A 21,751-nucleotide genomic window follows, 5' to 3' on the forward strand; every position below is an offset into this window, starting at 1 on the left:
CGTTTATTTTTGGGACAGAGAGAGACAGAGCATGAACGGGGGAGGGGCAGAGAGAGAGGGAGACACAGAATCGGAAACAGGCTCCAGGCTCCGAGCCATCAGCCCAGAGCCTGACGCGGGGCTCGAACTCCCGGACCGCGAGATCGTGACCTGGCTGAAGTCGGACGCTTAACCGACTGCGCCACCCAGGCGCCCCTCTCTTCTTCATTTCTGATGGATAGATTTGTTGGGTAAACTATTTTTATATTTTATGGAAGTTTCTTCCTTCAGCACCTTGAAAATACCAGGCCACTCTCAACTGACCTGCAAGGTTTCTGTTGAGAAATGCACTGATAGCCTTATGGGGGTTTCCCTTTTTTGTGAGGAATTATCTTCTCCTACTGCTTAAAATTTTTTTTTTTAATCTTTGATGTTGTAGTTTTATTACAATGTGTCTTGGAGGTCATTTTAGGGGGCAACTAGGAGTTTCAAAAATTTGAATATGCAAATTTCTTCCTATATTTGTTTAGGTCTCAGCCATTATTTCTTTAAATAAGCTTTTTCAAGAACCCCTTCCTCTCTCTCTCCTCCTTCTTGGAATCAAGTTTCTCTTAATGGTATCATATACTTTGCACAGGCTTTCTGCACTCTTTTTCATCCTTTATTCTTTGTTTCTTTAATGGACTAATTTAAATGAGTTGTCTTTTACTTTACAGATCCTTTCTTCTGCTTGATACAGTGTGTGGTTGATACTCCCTATCATGCTTTTCATTTCATTCATTGCATTCTTCAGCTACAGAATTTGTTTTGTTGTTTTTTATGATTTCTGTCTCTTTTCTACACTTCCCATTTTGTTTGTGTATGGTATTCCTGGTTTCATTGAATGTCTCTATTTTGTTGGAGCTTATAGAGCTCTTTAAAACACTATTTTGAATTTTAATCACACAAATATCAGATTTCTATTTTTTTGGAGTCAGTTCTCTGGAAAATTCTGTTCCTTTGATGGTGTCATGCTTCCTTGATGTCTTCCATTGCTTTATTCTTATTTATTTATTTATTTACTTATTTATTTTTATTTTAATTCCTGTTCGTTACTTGTTTCTAGGTATGTCTCTTGAGATAAGGGAAACCAAAGCAAAAATAAACTATTGGGACTACATCAAAATAAAAAGCTTCTGCATGATGAAGGAAACAAACAAAACTAAAAGGCAAACTACCTGACTGGGAGAAGATATTTGCAAATGACATATTCCATAAATGGTTGGCATCCCAAATATACAAAGAACTGATACAACTTAACAACCAAAAAAACAATCCAATTAAAAAATGGGCAGAAGACACCAATAGACATTTCTCCAAAGAAGACATCCAGATGGCCAACCCAGACACATGAAAAGATGCTCATCATCACTCATCATCAGGGAAATGTAAATCAAAACTACAATGAGATATCACCTCACACCTCTCAGAATGGCTAAAATGAACAATACAAGAAACAGGTGTTGGTGGGAATGTATAAAAAAACTCATGCACTGTTGGTGGGAATGCAGTCACTGTGAAAAACAATATGGACATTCCTCAAAAAGTTAGGCTAGGGGCGCCTGGGTGGCGCAGTCGGTTAAGCGTCCGACTTCAGCCAGGTCACGATCTCGCGGTCTGGGAGTTCGAGCACCGCGTCAGGCTCTGGGCTGATGGCTCAGAGCCTGGAGCCTGTTTCCGATTCTGTGTCTCCCTCTCTCTCTGCCCCTCCCCCGTTCATGCTCTGTCTCTCTCTGTCCCAAAAATAAATAAAAAACGTTGAAAAAAAAAAAAAAGTTAGGCTACCCTACAATCCAGCAATTGCGGTACTAGGTATTTTCCCAAAGATTACAAGAACACTAATTCAAAGGGATACATACACCCCTATGTTTATAGTAGAATTATTAACAATAGCCAAGATATGGAAGCTGCCCAAGTGCCCATCAACTGATGAAGAGATAAAGAAGATGTGGTATTTATATATAATGAAATATTATTAAACCATAAAAAGAAGGAAATCTTGCCATTCACAATGACATGGATATAGCTACAGAGTATAATGCTAAGCAAAATAAATCAGTCAGAGAAGGACAAATACTATATGATTTCACTCATATGTGGAATTTAAGAAACAAAAGAAATGAGCAAGCAAAGGAGAGTGAAGGAGGAAGGAGGGGGGAGAGAGGGAGAGAGAGGGAGAGAGAGGAAGAGAGAGGGGTAGAGAGGAAGGGGGAAGGGGTGGAAGGGAGAGAGAGGAAAGAGAGACCGACCAAGAAACAGACTCTCAGTGATATAGAACTCATGGTTACCAGAGGGGTGGGGGTGGGGGGTTGGGTTAAATAGGTGATGCAGATTAAAGAGTGCTGTCTTCACATTTTAAAAAGCCATCACCTCCTTCAGTCTTTACTGACTGGCTTTGGGACAAAAATACATTCAGTCATCCCTGTTACGGACTCTAAGTCTCTCTCCGACCTTTTCTATGGATACACTTGCTCCTGATTTCTTTTCCTTAAATTTTTAAGATTATATGCCTTCTCTTGATCCTGCAAAGCCAGGCCACATGCTGACAGCCCCCCTTTTGCTTTCTTAGGGTGGAGCTAAATGTGCAAGTATGTGTGGTTTCTAGCAATCCTACAGAGCTGAGCTGGCTTTCTGTGCATACTCACTAGTCATCTGCAAAGGTTTCCTCTCACTGCTGTCAAGGGCATCAGGAGCATACAGACCTGGTCACAGCCTGAGAGGGTATATGGGATATGGGTGAGGTACACAAAGCACCGGGGTAACTGTAAGCCAGTTGGGATTTGCACATGAGGTATCCCAGGCTCTCATGGGTGAGCTTCCTAATGGAGTAGGCAATGTAGTTAGTAGGATCTGCATTTCTTTGATGTCTTCCAAGAGCCCTGGCTGCTGTTCATTCAGCAGCCACAGTCCACAAGCCAGACATGAAGCACACCTTAGGGTGGGGCTAAAAAGAAATGGGTCTCTTTGGCAGCATCCTGCCCAGCTGGGAAAGCCAGACTCTCACTAACAAGCTCTCACTTTACCACAAGGAAGAGATTACATGCCAAAAAGGTCTCTTCTGACCCTGATCTGTGCCTCCTTGTGGGAGGGGTAACCCTAGTAAAGTTAAAAGTTTCATCTTGTCCTCTTCTATGCATCTGATCTCAAGATTTTTTGCTTTAACAGTGTGCTGGAACTTCTCTGTTAGGCTCCTGATGTGGGTGATTGTCTGAAGTGGTATTCTTTGGAGGGAAAGATAATAGAAGATGATTATTAGACTATGTTGATGATGTCAACCAACTCTCATTTATTTCTTATTTAAAATTGGTTTGTCAGGATCCACATAAGAGTGAAACCATATGGTATCTGTCTTTCTCTGTATGGCTTATTTCACTTAGCATCACACTCTCCAGTTCCATCCACGTTGCTACAAAAGGCCATATTTCATTCTTTCTCATTGCCACGTAGTAAAGGACGTTAGAGTGGGAGAGAGCCAAAGCATAAGAGACTGTTAAAAACTGAGAACAAACTGAGGGTTGATGGGGGGTGGGAGGGAGGGGCGGGTGGGTGATGGGTATTGAGGAGGGCACCTTTTGGGATGAGCACTGGGTGTTGTATGGAAACCAATTTGTCAATAAACTTCATATATAAAAAAAAAATAAAACAATATTGATAGGAGAAAAAAAAATAAAATAAAATAAAATTGGTTTGGTTATTCTCCCTAAATTTTTTAAAAGGAATTTAGGATCATCTTTTAATATTTCACAAACAAGTTTACTGAAGTTTTAATTGAATTTTAGTTATGGTTTAATTGGTAGTGACTTGACATCTTTAGTCTTCCCAATCATGAATATCATATAACCCCCTATGTATGTATGTATGTATGTATGTATATATGTATATACATATGTATATATGTATGTTTGTTTCAAGTATTTATTTATTATATATATATATATATATTCTTTATATATCAAGAATTATTTAAATTCTACTTAACTTCTAGTTAGTGTAGTATTTGTTTCAGGAGAATTTAGTGATTCATCACTGACACATAACACCCAGTGCTCCTCACAACATGTGCCCTCCTTAGTACCCATTACCCATTTAGTCCATCCCCTGCCCACCTCTCCTCCAGCAACCCTCAGTTTGTTCTCTATAGTTAAAAAGCCTCTTGTGATTTGTCTCCCTCTCTTTTTTTTCTACCTTCCTGTATGTTCATCTTTTTTGTTTCTTAAATTCCACATGAGTGAAATCATATGGTATTTGTTTTTCTCTTACTTCACTTAGCATAATGCACTCTAGCTCCAACCATGTCATTGTAAATGGCAAGATATCTTTCTTTTGATGGCTGAGTAATATTCCATTGTATAAATATACCATATCTTCTTTATCCATTCATCAGTCAATGGACATTTGGGCTCTCTTCATAATTTGGCTATTGTTGATAATGCTGCTATAAACATAAGGTGATTGTTCCCCTTTGAGTATTTTTATACCCTTTGGGTAAATACCTAGTAGTGTGATTGCTGAGTCATAGAGTAGTTATATATTTAACTTTTTGAGAAACCTCCATACTGCTTTCTGGAGTGGCTGCACCAGTTTGCATTCCCACTAACAATGTAAGAGGGTTCCCTTTTCTTCACATCCTTGCCAACATCTATTGTTTCCTGTGTTGTTGATTTTAGCCATTCTGACAGGTGTGAGGTGGTATCTCATGGAGGTTTTGATTTGTATTTCCCTGATGATCAGTGATGTTGAGCATCTTTTCATGTGTCTGTTGGCCATGTGGATGTCTTCTTTAGAAAAGTGTCTATTCATGTCTTCTGCCCATTTCTTCACTGGATTATTTGTTTTTTGGGTGTGGAGTTTGGTGAGTTCTTTATAGATTTTGGATATTAACCCTTTATCTGATATGTCATTTGCAAATATCTTCTCCCATTCCGTAGGATGCCTTTTAGTTTTGTTGACTGTCTCCTTCACTATGCAGAAGCTTTTCATCTTGAGGAAGTCCCAGTAGTTCATTTTTGCTTTTGTTTCCCTTGCCTCTGGAGATGTATCTAGTAAAAAGTTGTTCCGGATGAGGTTAAAGAGGTTTCCACTAGGATTTTGTTGGTTTCCTGTCTCACATTTAGGTATTCCATCCATTTTGAATTTATGTTTGTGTTTGGTATAAGGGGTCCAGTTTTCCCAACACCATTTGTTGAAGAGGCAGTCTTTTTCTTCCATTAGATATCATTTCCTTCTTTGTGAAAGATTATTTGACCATATAGTTGTGGGTCCTTTTCTGGGTTTTCTATTCTGTTCCACTGATTTATGTATTCTTTGAATAGGGTTTTGTAACTTCATCCAGAAAAGTTTTGGTTTTTTTAAAGACTATTCCTAGGCACAATTTTTGTTGTTATTCAGAATGACATCATTAATTTCTTTCTTACATTTCTAATTAGTTGGTCACTGGTGTCTAGGAACATATTTTGATAAATGGACCCTGTAACCAGGAATTTTATTGGATTTTTCCATGTAGACAAGCACATTATTAGCAAATATACTCAACTTTGTTACTTTCCTGCTTATCTTTTATTCAGGCATGAGGTCTAGGTATGTTAATAACATACCTCACAGATAACCAATCAAGATGGAGCACTAACTTTAAACAATCCATATGGCTGTACATATCAGCCAGTTATCAGCAATGCTTTTTGCTACTATACTGAGCTATCCAGACCCTCCGATGGGACATCGTTATTTCAGTATTAAATACAATGTTTGCTGCAGGCTTTTGATAACCACACTTTATTAGGCTCTTGTTCTTAAACTAAATCATTAAAATGTTAAAAACTCAGAATAAGTGTTGAACTTTAATTTATGCCTTTTGTTTTTATTGATCATATTATTTTTCTCTTTTAATTTTTAACAATAATGATTTATATTATTTAAACATTTTTTAATGTTTATTTATTTTTGAGAGAGAGAGAGCCAGAGCACAAGTGGGAGAGGGAGACACAGAATCCGAAGCAGGCTCCAGGCTCTGAGCCGTCAGCACAGAGCCCAACACAGAACTCGAACTCACAAGTCGTGAGATCATGACATGAGCTGAAGTCGGATGTTTAACCGACTGAGCCAAACAGGCACCCCTGTATTATTTTATTTTTAGATGTTATAGTATCCTTTCATCCCTATAATAAATAGTACTTGATTATAATGCTACTAAATTTTAATTCTCATAACTGATAGAGTTATATATGCAATCCTATCCATGTTTTTCAAAAGAGAAAGCTGAAGTTTCCTACCAAGGTTAATAATCTGGCTAAGCTTACAGAGTTACTACAAGGCTGATCAGGAATTTGGATTTAGGGCCATAACTACGAACCCTGTGTTCTTAATGACTGCATTATATTGTTATCAACATCAGCTGACTGCCTACTGACTGCAGGATTTTAACATATATTATTTAATTTAACAGCCACATAATCCTTTGGGGTATGTCAATATCACATATTTTACTAATAAGAAACTAAAACCCAGGGAAATTAACTTTTCCAGGGTCACACAATAAAGAGGTAGGAGGTTCTAGGTCCATGCTTTACATTGTTCTCAGCTGCTTCCTTAAATACCTTCCCACTGATGCTCTAATTTTGTACCATATCACATGCAACTTTCAACAATCCCATTTCATCACAGTTCCTGGGAATGGAATATAGAATAAGCTGGATGATTTAATTTAGTCTAAGACAGAGTTTCTCCAACAGTCCATTTAGGAATCTCTAATGTCAGAAAAACTGAATTTCCAGGTATGGGTGGGGGGGCATATATACCTAGTAACAGCAAGATATAAGTTAAGGTTTCTTGAGTATTTTATTTAAAAAATAAATATTTTTTTGCATCTTTTTCATGATATCATCTATGTTTATTTTAACCAGAAAATAGTGTTTTATATTATATGCCATGGAGGAAAAAAGTTTTCTTTTGTTTTCTATCTCATGGAGATAAGTTTTCTATATCTCATGGAGGAGATAGTTTTCTATCTTCCTTAGTACACAAGGTATATGCCATGGAGTCTACTAATGAAAAGAACTGAGCTGAACTGAAGACAGTTAGCATCAAGGTCTTTATATGGGCAATTTCTCATTTTTTATTGTCACTATTTCCGAGAACCTAGATTTATATAAATGTAGTTTAAAACAGTAAGTGTTTACTTACTGCATCAGGCAATCAATCACTAAGGTGAGCCCAAGAACAGAATACTGCCAGAGAGGTAGCATGATGGAATACTGTCAGGATGCTATGGGCAGAAACTTCAATAAGCACATCTCCTTACTGAGAGGTAAAATCACTCATGGCATGGGCTAGGTTGAACAGGTTCTTTTTTTAAGTTTTTATTTTAATTCCTGTTAGCTAATATGCAGTGTTATGTTAATTTCAGGTGTACAATACAGTGATTCAACAATTCCAAACACCACCCAGTGTTTATCACAAGTGTATTTCTTAATCTCAATCACTTATTTAACAAAACTTCCCACGCCCTGCCCCTATGGTAACTATCAGTTTGTTCTCTACAATTAAGAGTCCATTTCTTGGTATGTCTCTTTTTTCCCCCTTGCTCATTTGTTTTGTTTCTCAAATTCTACATGAGTGAAATCATATGGTATTTGTCTTTGTTATTTATTTCACTTAGCATTATACTCTCTAGCTCTAGCCATGTTGTTGCAAATGGCAAGACTGCACTCCTTTTATGGCCAAATAGTACTCCATGAATATTAATTTTATAGCCATATACACACACACACACACACACACATATATATACACATATACACACATATATATATATATACACACATATACATATATATGTATGTACATATATACATTTTATAGCTATATATATATATATACACACACACACATATACATATATACATACACATATACATATATATATGTATGTACATATATATATGTACATATATACTTTATAGCCATATATATATATATATACACACACACACACATATACATACATATATATGTGTGTGTGTGTGTATATATATATATGGCTATAAAATGTATATATGTACATATATATATGTACATACATATATATATGTATATGTGTGTGTGTATATATATATATGGCTATAAAATGTATATATGTACATATATATGTATCTGTGTGTATATATATATATATGGAGACATATATCACATCTCCTTTATCTATTCATCAATTGATAGCCACTTGGGCTGTTTCCATGACTTGGCTATTGTAAATAATGCTGGTATAAACATAGGGGTACACGCATCCTTTTGAATTAGTGTTCATGTATTCTTTGGGTAAATACCCAGGAGTGTGATTGCTGTATTGTAGGACAGTTGTATTTTTAACTTTTTAAACAAATATTTTTCAATGTTTATTTATTTTTGAGAGACAGAGCATGAGCAGGGAAGGGGCAGAGAGAGAAAGGGAGACACAGAATCCAAAGCAGGCTCCAGGCTCCGAGCTGTCAGCATAGAGCCTGACACAGGGCATGGACCCACGAACCACGAGATCATGACCTGAGCCCAAGCTGGACACTTAACTGACTGAGGCACCCAGGTGCCCCAGACCTCAATCTCTTTTTAATTAAATCCTCCATATGTGATACTTTTCTAAGTAGAAGATGACATACACCTGTTTTCCAAGATTTGCAACATGGTTTGATATGAAACAGGTTGATCCTCAAGTATACAACTAGATAACTGGAACAGCCATTTCCCCCCAATCCTGATGTTACAGGCATTATTTTAATATCTTTCCAACCTCTTATGTAATTTATTTTGAAAATGTGGTTTAAAATGACACTAGAAGGACTATTTCACAAATGACAAGTAAGGCAATGAAAATAAGTCCTCCTAGTGAAAACAACCAAAAAAGTTAACATTTAAAAATATCCTTGAAAGAATTAAAATTACCAGAGAGAGAACTGCAAGTCAAAATCCAGGAGGAGGTGAAACCAAGAGAAAGAAGCACAGCCCTCAAAGCTACTTTTACTAATCTGTAAGAAACATTCACAGAATGATACATATTAAACCATTCCAAGCAAGACTCTCAAAAATTTCATCCTCATGATAAGCACGACATTAAAACTGGCCAATCATCCAACTTGCAGCCTGTGTTCAGGATACCCATGTGGCCTTGGGAACCCTAGAATTTGAAGAACTTGGATAAAGATGGTTTCAGAAACCCTGGTACTCTTACCACCTAACAAAAGTAAATGAAAATATTTCCAGAGGACCATTATAGTAGGTCTCAAATTATTCTTGAAAACTCTTCAAACACAAAAACCATATAACAAATGCAAACAATTTAAAAGACTAAAATTATATGATTCATCTTCTCTGACCACAAGGGAATCATATCAGTAACAGAAGGAAATCTGGAAAATGCCCAAATATGTGGAAATTAAATAATACATTCTTGCCCAACCGGTGGGTAAATAAGAAATCACAGGGGGACCTCACACCTGTCAGATGGCTAAAATAAAAAACAAGAAATAACAAGTGCTGGTGAGGATGTGGAAAAAAAAGAACCCTCACGCACTGTTTGTTGGAATGAAAACTGATGCAGCTATTGTGGAAAACAGTACGGAGGTTCTTTAAAAAATTAAAGATAGAATTAATGTATGATTTGGTAGTTGCACGCTAGTATTAACCCAAAGAGTATGAAAACACTAATTCAAAAAGATATATGCGTCCTGTGTTTATTGCAACATTTACAATAGTCAAATTATGGAAGTAACCCAAGTGTCCATAGATAGATGAATGAATAAAGAAGATGTGGTAAATACATAAAATGAAATATTACTCAGCCATAAAAAAGAATGAAATCTTGCCATCTGCAACATGGATGGATGTAGAGAGTATAATATTAAGTGAAATAAGTCAGAGAAAGAAAATACCACATGATTTCACTCATATGTGGAATTTAAGAAACAAAAGAACAAAGAAAAATAGAGACAGACCAAAACACAGACTCTGAAGTATAGCAAACAAACTGGTTAAAAGAGGGGAGGTGGGTGGGGGGAGGGTGGGGGACATAGGTGAATGGGATTAAGAGTATGCTTATCATAATGGGCACTGAATAATGTATAGAATTGTTGAATCACTATACTGTATACCTGAAACTAATATAACGCTGTATGCTAATTATATTGCAATTAAAGAAATAATAATTGCCAAATAAAAAGAAATCACGAGAGAAATTAGAAAATACTTTGAAATAAATGATGAAAACACAATGTATAAAACATGGAATTCATTGAAAGCAGTGCTCAGAGTTTATTTGTCTTAAAAAAAAAACACCACCAAAGATCTCAAATCAATAACTTAATTTTACATTTTAAGGAACGAGGAAAAGAAGAGAAAACCAAACCCAATGCCAACCCAAAGGTAGGAAATAAAGATTAGAGTGGAGATAAGTGAAATAAAAGTAGAAAAATAGAGAAAAATCAATGAAGCCAAAAGTTGATTTTTGAAAAGATCAACAAAATTTTCAAACCTTTAGCTAGACTGAGGAAAAAAGAGTCAAATGACTAAAATCAGAAAAGTAAGTGAGGATGTTACTAATGTCCTTAAAGCAAATGGATTGTTAAGAGTTTACTATAATCAACATATACTATGATATATGCCAGCAAATTAGAAAGCCTAGATGAAATGGACAAATTCCTAGAAACATGCAAAATACTAAAACTGACTTAAGAAGACACAGAAAATCAGAATAGATCTGCAACAAGTAAAGAATTGAATCAGTAATCATAAACCTCCCAACAAAGAAAAATCCAGGGCCAAATGGCTTCACTGGTGAATTCCATCAAACATTTAAAGAATTAACACAAATCCTTCTGAAACTTCAAAAAAATTGAAGTAGATGGAATATTGCCTAATTCATTCCATTGGGGCAGTATCGTCCAGATATCTAAGCTAGACAAAGACTTCACAAGAAAACCACAGAACAGTATCTCCTAAATACAGATGCAAAAGTTTTCAACAATTACAAGCAGCATGCAATAAAAATTTAAGGGGTTAAAAAGGAAACAAGACATCATAAGAAAGAACATGTAAAAACAACAGACAAATATACATTCAAAGACATGAAATATTGGGATTACCAGAGATAGACTATTAATTATATTTTCTGTGCATAAAAATAAAAGGTAAGTTTGAAAATATTTGTAAAGAACAAGAAATTGTAAGAGGCATAGAAAATTTGAAAAGTAGGCATTCTAGATAGGGAAAATAAAATACTGTGAATAAAATTAAGAAATTAATGGACTGTTTAAAGAGCATATCAGAGACAACTGGAGAGAGAATAAAGTACAACAACAGAGAAACTAGAAAAAAACTCCTGTATTTACAAACCTTTATGATAGAGGAGTTACCAAAGAACAGCAGAGTAAACTGGTCTTTTCAATAAACGGTGCTCAAAAAATTAAGCATCCAAATGGGGAAAACAATGAAATTAAATCTCCGCCTCACAATAAACAGAAAAATTAATTGCAAGTGCATAACAAACTAAAAGTAAAGACAAAACTATAAAACTTCAAGAATATAGAGAAAAAAAGATCTTCTTGACTCTGGAGTAGGAAAATAGTTTCTGAAGGAGAGCAGAAACTATTAATCATAAAATATTGATAAATTTGTCCACATTAAAATTAAGAACTTCTGTTCACTGAGTCAAAAGAGTAAAAAGACAGCTGTATAATAGGAATAGGTATCTTTAACACATTTGAACAAATTGATATTGAGAACATACAAAGATTTCCTACAAATCAATAGAAATCTTTTCGGCAAAAGCTTTGAACATGCAAGTCACAAGAGAAGACATTCAAATGGCAGTAAAAATATGAATAGGTGCCTAACTCTACCTGACAACAGAGATTCACATGAAAACTACAGTGAATACACCGCTACATACTCACAAGATTAGCAAACATTAAAAAGTCTGGCAATACCAAGTGTTAGAGAAGAAAGGAGCAATGGGACTTTTATACTCTCCAGGTAGTAGTGTGAATTGATACTATTTCTTTGGAAAACAGGTTAGTGTTATCAAGAAAAGTTAAAGATATATGTATACACCTCATGACCCAGGAATCCCACTCTTTAGAGAAATTCATGCACATGAGTATCAGGATAAATGTTTAGAAGCACATTTTTTCATAAAAACAACCCAAGTGCCCATCAATAGCAGAATGGAGAAGTATCATTGTAGGAAGCGATGACACAGTATAGAAAATTGCACAATATAGAAAATGACACAGTATAGAAAAGAAAAAAAACCCTCTAAAACAACATAAATTCTTAAATACATAATCTTGATAGAGGCAAGACTCCAAATTAGAGAGAGTAGCATTCATTCCATAAACTTCAAACCCAGACACGTGTGACCTAACATTTATTATTTAGGGATATACTCTTACAGGATAAAACTATAAAGAAAAGAAAAAAAAAGTCAAAGTAATAGTTTATCCAAATATTAAGAGAAAAGTATGAATGGCAGAATAAATATGGGTGATCAGAATGTTCTGGGATGCTAGTGGCAATGTTCTATTTCTCAACTAGTCACTGGAGTTTTTGCTGTTATAATTATTCATTACTGTGAATGATTTGGAAGTGTCAATTTGCATAACCATAACACAAAATACCACAAGTGTGGAAAATGTTCCTATAAACTAGCACTATCAATATTCAAGTTTTTATAACAAATTTATTTGCCTTTAAAGAATACTTTTCACAAAGAAGCCACAATAAATGATTTCAGATGAAAGGACTAAAACTGTTTCTAAAAGGCAAACCTCACCATCTGAAAAATAACGTAAACTATTTTGAAATCATTATTTACTGTTTTGTTTTACTGAGATATAGTTTACAATAAAATGCACAAATTTAGGTGTTCAGTCTGATGAGTTGTGGCAACTGCACACACCTATGTAACCACCACCTTAAACAAAATACGTAAACATTTCTACCCTTATATTCCTTGTTTTTTAAAAATACAAACCATATATAGATTAAACCTCCGTCAGATTCTTGAAGTAACTATTAATTCCATTTTCCTTGCACTCATCTTCTAATACATGCTAGTTAAAGAAGGTATAAGAGACATTTTCATTTTACCTTGGGCTATAGGATGTATTTGTCACCTTCTGACAAAATACGGGTGTCATATAAGCTGTATACAGTTATTTAACAGCTGCCATGAAGAAATAACTACATAAATTGAGAACATAGTAACTGAGGAGATCAAAATCAGAGGCTTCTGTGATAGAATGTTTTGCAGTTCCTCTCAACTAAAGAATTCCAGCTGAAAATAAAAGAAGCAAAACCAAATGAAACCATGAAATTTAGAAGACAGGCAGTGTTTTAGCAGGACCTGAACACAATTTTTTAAATACAACTGATTGAGAAAGCTCTCAGAGATGACTGGTTCATCTGCTTTGAGTCTGGGCATGTGTTAAATAGCCACAAGCTTTTTTTTTTTTTGCAAAAAAGCAGGGAGGGAAAAGGATAGGGTCAGGAAGAGCTCGGACTTTCTAACCTTCCAAAGTTATCTGTTAGTGGAATTTTCCAGGTTAAATTTCAAAAACACCAAAACAAGGCAGGGTTTATGATAGGTATCAAAAAGTCAGTTGTGATTTCATATCTCTCAATTCAGTTCAAATTATGATTACTGACAGCTATGTGGTTTGCTTATTCAGCTTCAAGAAATTTACAGCTGAATCTCTAAGTATGGTAGAATTCACAAAGAGTCAGGAAAGGCAACTGGAAAAACTCCATGACCAATCCATCTGCTTAAACTGTTTACTTACAGTAACAGTATATAAATGTCTCATGTTACTGATAAACCACAGAAAGCTTCTGGGATGCTGTTACTATCCAAACTCAAAAGTAATGTTCATCATCGCAGAGTAACAAGAAAAGTCAATGAAAATACAAATTGTGCTTACTTGGCCCAAATTTAATACAATGGCAAGAATGAGGAAAATGCCTCTACATATATAAGAATGTTTCAGAAACTATTTGAAATAATTAAGCATTTCTGCAACAAAAAGGTCTTTGGAGCAATTCTTTTAACCTGAATTTTAAATGTAATTTTATTGTGAAACATAACATACAGAAAAAGGAAGAAATATGTAAGTACAATTTGAAGAATAATAGTAATTTGAACATTGTATAATTTCCATCAGGTCAAGAAAAAAAAGACTAGAAGCACTTCAAGAAGCCACCTACATGAATCTTCCTGATTACACCTCCCTCTCAATTCTCTGAATCATTATCCTGATTATTATAAGAAATATTTTCTGTATCTTCTTTGTAGTTTTACCACTATTAATATATTCCAAAACAATATAGGTGCTTCTGTCTATTCTTAGACTTTATATAACTGGAACTGTAATAGTATATGCATGTATGTATGTGTATGTATATACATATACATATGTGTAAATATAAACATGTATCTTGTGTGTGTAAATATGAATATATATTTATATATACTTATATTTATTTGACTTGTTTTGCCCACTAAACATTGTGAGATACATCCATGTTGTTACCTATAGCTGTAGTTCGTTTTTATTATTGAATAATATTCCATTATACAAACATACCATAATTTATACAGTCAGCCACTGAGGGATACTTGGGCTTTTCCCATATTTGGTAATTATAAAAATGCCACTGAAAATTTTTATACATGTCTCCTGGTGCATATATGTATTGCTTTCTGTAGGGCATAGACATAGAAGTAAAATATGATGTGTACCCCTGCAACTTTAGTTGATAATAGCAAATTGCTTTCTAAAGTGGTAGTACTAACTTATATTATCACAGGGTATGACCATTCCAATGCTCTAGATCTTTGTCAATAGTTGGTATTTTCAATCTTTAGCTTTTGCCATTCTGAAAGGTGAATCACAGTATTACATTGAGTTTTCCATTTGGAATTTTCTGATTATTAAAGATGTTGATTATCTTTGTATTTACTTATTGGCTATTAAGAGTTCTTCTTTTGGAATGCCTGTCATCTCGTCCATTTTCCTACTGGCTGGTTCATCTTTTTTTCTTGTTGACTTGTAAGAATTCCTTATATACTCTGGATACCACTTCTTCGTGAGCTATACACAAAGATCTTCTTACATTATATTGTCTTTTCACAGTTTTCTGGTGTCTTTTGATGAATAAAACTTTTAAAATTATTTTTTTAATTTAAATTCAAGTTAACATACACTGTAGTATTGGTTTCAGGAGTAGAACCCAGTGCTCATCCAAACAAGTGCCCTCCGTAATGCCCATCACCCATTTAGCCCATCCCCCCACCCACCTTCCCTCCAGTAACCATTTTATTCTCTGTATATAAGAGTCTCTTATGGTTTGTCTCCTTCTTTATCCGATATGTCATCTGCAAAAGCCTTTTCCCATGTCGTCAGTTGCCTTTTAGCTTTGTTGATTGTTCCATTGCTGTGCAGAAGCATTTTACCTTGATGAGATCCCAACAATTCATGTTTACTTTTGTCTCCCTTGCTTACAGAGACATGTCCAGTAAAAAGTTCCTGCGGCCATAGTCAAAGAGGTTGATGCCTGTTTTCTTCTCTAAGGATTTTGATGGTTTCCTATCTCATATTTAGGTCCTTCATCCATTTTGAATTTATTTTTGTGTATGGTGTAAGCACCATTTACTGAAAAGACGGTCTTTCGAGTCTATTTCTGGGTTCTCTATTCTATCCTGTTGATCTGTGTGTCTGTTTTTGGGCCGGTACCACACAGTCTTGGTGAATACAGCTTTATACTATAGCTTGAAGTACAGAATTGTGAGGCCTGCAGCTCTGGTTTTCTTTTTCAACATTACTTTGGCTATTCTGGGTTTTTTCTGGTTCCATACAAATTTTAGAATTTGTTTGTTCTAGCTCTGTGAAGAATGTTGGTATTTGTTTGTTAGGGATTGCACTGAAAATGTGTAGACTCCTTTGGTAACAATGTTTGTTCTTCCAATCCATGAGCATGGAATATTTCTCCATTTCTTTGTGTCTTCTTCAATTTCTTTCATAAGCTTTCTATAGTTTTCAGTGTACAGATCTTTTATCTCTTTGGTTAGGTATATTCCTGGTATCTTATGGTTTTTGGTGCAATTGTAAATGGGGTTGATTCCTTGATGTCCCTTTCAGATGTTTCATTATTGGTGTATAGAAATGCAACCAATTTGTATACATTGATTTCATATCCTGCAACTTTGCTGAATTCATTTATCAGTTCTAGCAGTTTTCTGGTAGAGTCTTTTGAGTTTTCCATGTAGAGTATCATGTTGTCTGCGAAAAGTGAAAGTCTGACTTCTTCCTTGCCAATTTGGATGTCTTTTATTTCTTTTTGCTGTCTGATTGCTGAGGCTAGGACTTCCAGTACTATATTGAACAACAGTGGTGAGAGTGGACATCCCTGTCGTGTTCCTGGTCTTAGGGGGAAAGCTCTCAGTTTTTTCCCACTGAGGATGATATTAGCTGTGGGCCTTTCATATATGGCCTTTACGATGTTGAGGTATGTATGTTCCTTCTATCCCTACTTTGTTGGGGGTTTTTATCAAGAAAGGATGCTGTATTTTGTCAAATGCTTCTTCTGCCTCTATTGAAAGGATCATAACTTACTGTAAAGCAGTAGTTAAGATAGTGTGTTGTTGGACTGAAGATGGTGAAAAAGAAGAATGAATGTTTTAATAATTGGATTTTCTGTTTTTTTATATAAAGCTGACCTCGCCTGACATCATAATCAAAAAGTTAATTTCAGATGGACCTGAATGTAAAAAGTGAAAACAGACTTTTAGGAGATAATAAAGAAGAATACCGTCTTGACTTTGGGTCAACATTCTGAATTATGGCATCATTCACAAAATGGACCATACATTCCTCTAATGCATTGTAGTGTCTCCTTTTTCTTTATGTACATAAACAAGTGCCTCACATCATGCATCAAGCATGCTACTTATGAATATAACCATTCTTCTTTTTTGCCATCTTTGTTCCAACAATACACTATCTTAAATAGTGGAGCTTTACAGTAAGTTTTGATATATGGTAGAGCAAATCCTCCCATATTATTCTTTTTCAACAGAGTCTTGGCTGTTCTTTGAAATCCTACATTTTAATTTTAGAATCTGCGTTTCAATTTCCAGAAAATACAGTTTCAGTTTCATAATATAAAAAATTTTAATTGCCGACGCACTGAATTTACAAATTAATTTGTGATGAAAACATATATTGCTGTAGTAAGATTTCCAATCCATGAACATGATCAATTTACTCCTAATACTTAATATTTGGATGACAATATAAACAGAGTTGATATTTACATACTGTTCCTGTATCTTAGTAGACTTATTAAACTTATTCATTAGTTTATGATATTAGCTATACTTTGTTTCTTTAGATATAAGCTATGAGATTAAGAAAATTGCTTTCTATTCCTCATTTACTGTCATGAATTGATGCTGAATTTAACAAATGCTTCTGCTGGATCTTTTGAGATGATCAAAAGATCTTTTTTTTATCTTTTCTTCTATTAATATGACAAACTCTGATTGATTTTCCAATGGTAAACTAAACTTGAATATACTGAACAAATCCAATTTTGTTGTGATATACCATTCTTTTCATACATTGCAAGATTTTGTTTGCTAAAATTCTGTTTAGGAATTTTGAATCTAAGCTCATGAATAAGATTGGCTTGTAATTTGATTTTCTCCAGGTTCACGATGATGTCTCTAGGTTTGGGTTTCTTCTTATTTGTATTCTTTGGGATGTATTTGGTTTCTTGAATTTCTGGGTTGATTTTTAAGTTTTAGGAAGTTCTAAATAATAATCACTTCAGGTACTGTTTCTGCCCTATTCTCTCCTTTCCTCCTGGATTATTATACATAAATTAAATGCTTCACTATATTCAATATGCCTCTTATAATCTTTTCTGTATTTTTCATATATTTTTCCATGTTTTAGTCCAGATTCTTATGACTTAGAATATACTAATTTTTTCTTCAGTGGATTTATTCTGCTGTTATGTGATGCATAATTTTCTTAATTTTGATTACTAAAATGTTCAGTAATCGGGGCACCTGGCTGGCTCAGTCAGTTGAGCATCCGACTCTTGATCTCAGCTCAGGTCATGATCTCACGATTTGTGAGAATGAGCTCTGAGTCAGACTCTGTGCTAATAGCACAGAGCCTGCTTGGGATTCTCTCTCTCCTTTTCTCTCTCTGCCCCTCTCCCACTGACATGCATGCTCTCTCTCTCTCAAAATAAATAAACATTAAAATGTTCAGTTCTTAAATTTCTATTTTCTTTAAAATGTGGTATATGTTTTAAAAAATAATACTTATATTGTTGAACACAGGAAGTATAGCCCCTGTTGGTCTGTTTCCACTGATTTTTATCCATGTTGTTTTGCCCCTTTATGTGCTTAATTACCTTTTTCTGTCAGACACTGTATTTGAATTTATTTAATGAAATAATTTGAGACTTAGGTTGATATTATCTTCCTCCAGAGTACATTTTCCATTTACTTCTGTGAGGCACCTGGAGGTCTTAGCAATCCAAGGTCACTACTTTTTTTCAGCTACCCAGATGATTTGAAGTTGAGCTGTGGTCTGTGCAATGATTGGCATACTTCCAATCTACCCTCTCACCTAGTGCAGCCCTTTAAGATTTCAACCCAAAATATGGGAGTTTTGCCACAGTCTCTACCACTGATAGTCCTAGACTCCAACATTTTTAGCCCATCCATTTTTAGCCCTGGGCTAAAATGGATGCTTCTCATCCACTTCTTTTGGATCACTAATTGTACCCAGCCCCCAAAAGCCTTGTTCCTAGATCTTGGCCTAGTAATTCTTCACTACTTTGTTAGCAATTCAGTTCCAGTTTACATTTTGCCTAGCTTTATTAATTGGCATCAGTAGGAGAACTGTTCTGAATTACCTACTCTGTCCATAACTGAAGATATTTTCAAGCCTTTTATTTCCTTAAAAGATAAACAAACAAAAAAACATAGTTTTATAATCTGTAACTGGTATTTACAAAGTCTTCCAATTCCAGTTTCAGCTAGTTATTACTCATAATGATTCATTTAGTTTTGTGTCCCTTTTTTGGACTGTGGCTACTTGTTCTTATAAAGTCATTTGAGAGAAATTATCTGAAGCCTAGGATAAAGGTGTCTTCTTCAAATGAGGATTTGCATCTATTTCCTTCTGCCAAGTTCCTAGGGACATCACTGATCAATCTGGAACTACTTTAAACTCACTTCACTATTTGAAATAATACAGATGATGTGAATTTGAGCTACAAGTCGACACCAGGGATGGATTATAGTAATAACTTCTGCATTATACCAAGGCACTTCTTTTGCAGTCTCAGAGGATGGGGTGAGAGGGTTTATGATTATATCATGGAATAGGTTATGGTAGTCTATCTTTGTTAAGAGAAAATCTAGTAGATTTCACACCTTAGGCAGCCCTAAGGATTTTACTTTTGTCCCCACTTCATGAGGCCTGCAAATCATAATTCACATTTGCCAGCCTGGCAACTCCCCTTGGGGCATTTAGTTATAACTGAATACAACTTCCCAAATTCTTGGTTTTTCTTTGGCCTGGTAATTTTTCAATTCCTTCTTAGCAATTTGATTCTTTTAACAAAGTTACTTTTGATTTTTTCCTGTATTTTTAAATGTTTTTGTTAGTAGAATAGGTACAAGTACCCTAGACCACCAACTTTTTTTACAGAACTAGGTAGAATTTGTTAAAAACTGTAACATATGCAACACAGCTTACAAACTCTTTCTTTCTAAACAGAAACAGAGAACCCAAAAAGCTGGAAGGGACCTGAGACAAAGAGTAAGTACTACAATACTCATGTTTCCTCAGTTTCCTGATCTCTCTCATTGCAGGAATGTTTTTGTACATCACAAGTTTAACCTCTTAGTTCTAACGTAGTTCTCAGAACTTCAGAAAAAGTATCTAAGCAAAACTGTATCAAAGCACTAACAGAAAGCATCAGTGTGTTGAGATCTCAATTAGGAGGGTGAAGAGCTCAAGATTCATCTCCCACCATTCCTCAGTGAGTGCTTGCTCAAGTTCCACCAGTCTCACCCTTGTCACTTCTAGGCTGTCTTCAAATCCTTCACTGGGTACCTGGCTTTGGCTCTAATGATTTTGTTACTCCAGGCAGTTTTCCAAACAAAAAGGAATGGTTATTTACAATTTTTAGACTGAAATCATAAATATCAGCTGAATTACACTGAAATGTCAGTATAACTCTATGAAGAGAATTTCACATAAAGTGAGTCTGTCCTGGCTAAGTAAAAAGGATTTGTTATAAAAATAGCAAAAGGATCTTATTGTAGGTAAGTCTAGACTCTCAGGTGGTCCTGCAGTGTATACTCTAAGGACAGCTTTACAGCAAGGTTTCTGACACAGACCATTTAGACTGGGAGCCAGACTACATTTTTCTCCCTCAAATTATAAGGAATCAGTAGTATTCCAGTAAATTGCTCCTTTGTGAACAGAATAACTTTACTTAGATTTTCATACTGAATACCTTTCTTACATAGATCATTTTACTTTTTCCTCAAAAATTCTGTGATTACTTCAATCTAAAACAATATTCATGAGATAAGGTGCACATGGTGGTATCTTCAAGTAAACTGTAGTCCAAAGTATAATTACCCTTTATAAAAATAAAAATAATTAGTATGTGCTAATTTAAAAAACAGACATTTTTCTAAAGCATATTAAGCCTCCAAACACTCCATCTAGCACACGTCTGACGATTAGCAGTCTCTGAACTCTCCGACACTCTGAAAGGGATGTGTTAAACTGAAGAACTGACTCTTTGTGGCTCTGCTGCTCTAGTTCCTACAGAGGACTGTACTGTCTGATGCCAAAATGCAGCTGAACACTATCTTGTAAAGGTAGTCATTCATATGCTTAAAAACCCAGTAATTCCACCCCTGAGGCATATGTCCTAGACAAGAGCAATGATTCTCAAAATATGACCCTTGGACCAGCAGCATCAGTGTTACCTATGAAACACAAATTCTTGGGACCCACTGAGTCAAAAACCCAAGGTGGGGTGTGTTTTAACAAGTCCTAGGTGATTCTGATGTAGACTAAAGTCTAAGGCTCCCCACTTTGGAGAAATTCTTGCTCATTTGCTCTGATACATGAATGTCTGAGCAGCACTGTTTCTAATCTCTTTTTCTTTTTCTCTCTCTCACACCCCCATACACATTCAACCCTGAATGAATTCAATCCTGAAAAACAATGTCCATGTCAGGAAAAGAGATTTTAAAAACTGTGTTATAATTAACACAGTGAAGTACGCACTATACAGCAGAGAAAATGAATGAAAAACAGCTACATTGTAAACCTAAATAAAACTTAGAATCATAATATTGATTGAAAAACTGACAGAAGTCTACAGTATATTTTATAAAGTTCAAATACAAGCAAAACAGTAATATATTACTTAGGAAAACATTCATTTGATAAAGAAATAAAGCTCTTAAAAACCAAAGAAATATTCTTCTTTTTAAACAAAAAAAGAAAAGATACTGCCTTAATACTGTACAGTATTTCCTTCAGGGGAAGCAGAGACAGGAATGGGATATGGAAGGATCGCATTGGGAACCACAGAGGTACTGGGAACAGTCTAGTTTTTAAGTTTCATGGTAAGTTCATAGGTG

The 21,751-nt window shown here is 35.1% G+C and overlaps 1 protein-coding gene across 5 annotated transcripts in view; it reads right to left on the reverse strand.

Annotated features, from left to right (window-relative positions):
• SCAPER (S-phase cyclin A associated protein in the ER) overlaps window positions 1-21,751 on the reverse strand; it is a 508,319-nt gene that overhangs the window by 214,885 nt on the left and 271,683 nt on the right. The gene's annotated exons all lie outside the window — the stretch shown is intronic.

This window comes from Lynx rufus, unplaced genomic scaffold (genome assembly GCF_022079265.1).
Source record: "Lynx rufus isolate CCGP_SWC_20201006 ecotype Redwood Valley unplaced genomic scaffold, mLynRuf1.p SCAF_13, whole genome shotgun sequence".
Classification (NCBI taxonomy): Eukaryota; Metazoa; Chordata; class Mammalia; order Carnivora; family Felidae; genus Lynx; species Lynx rufus.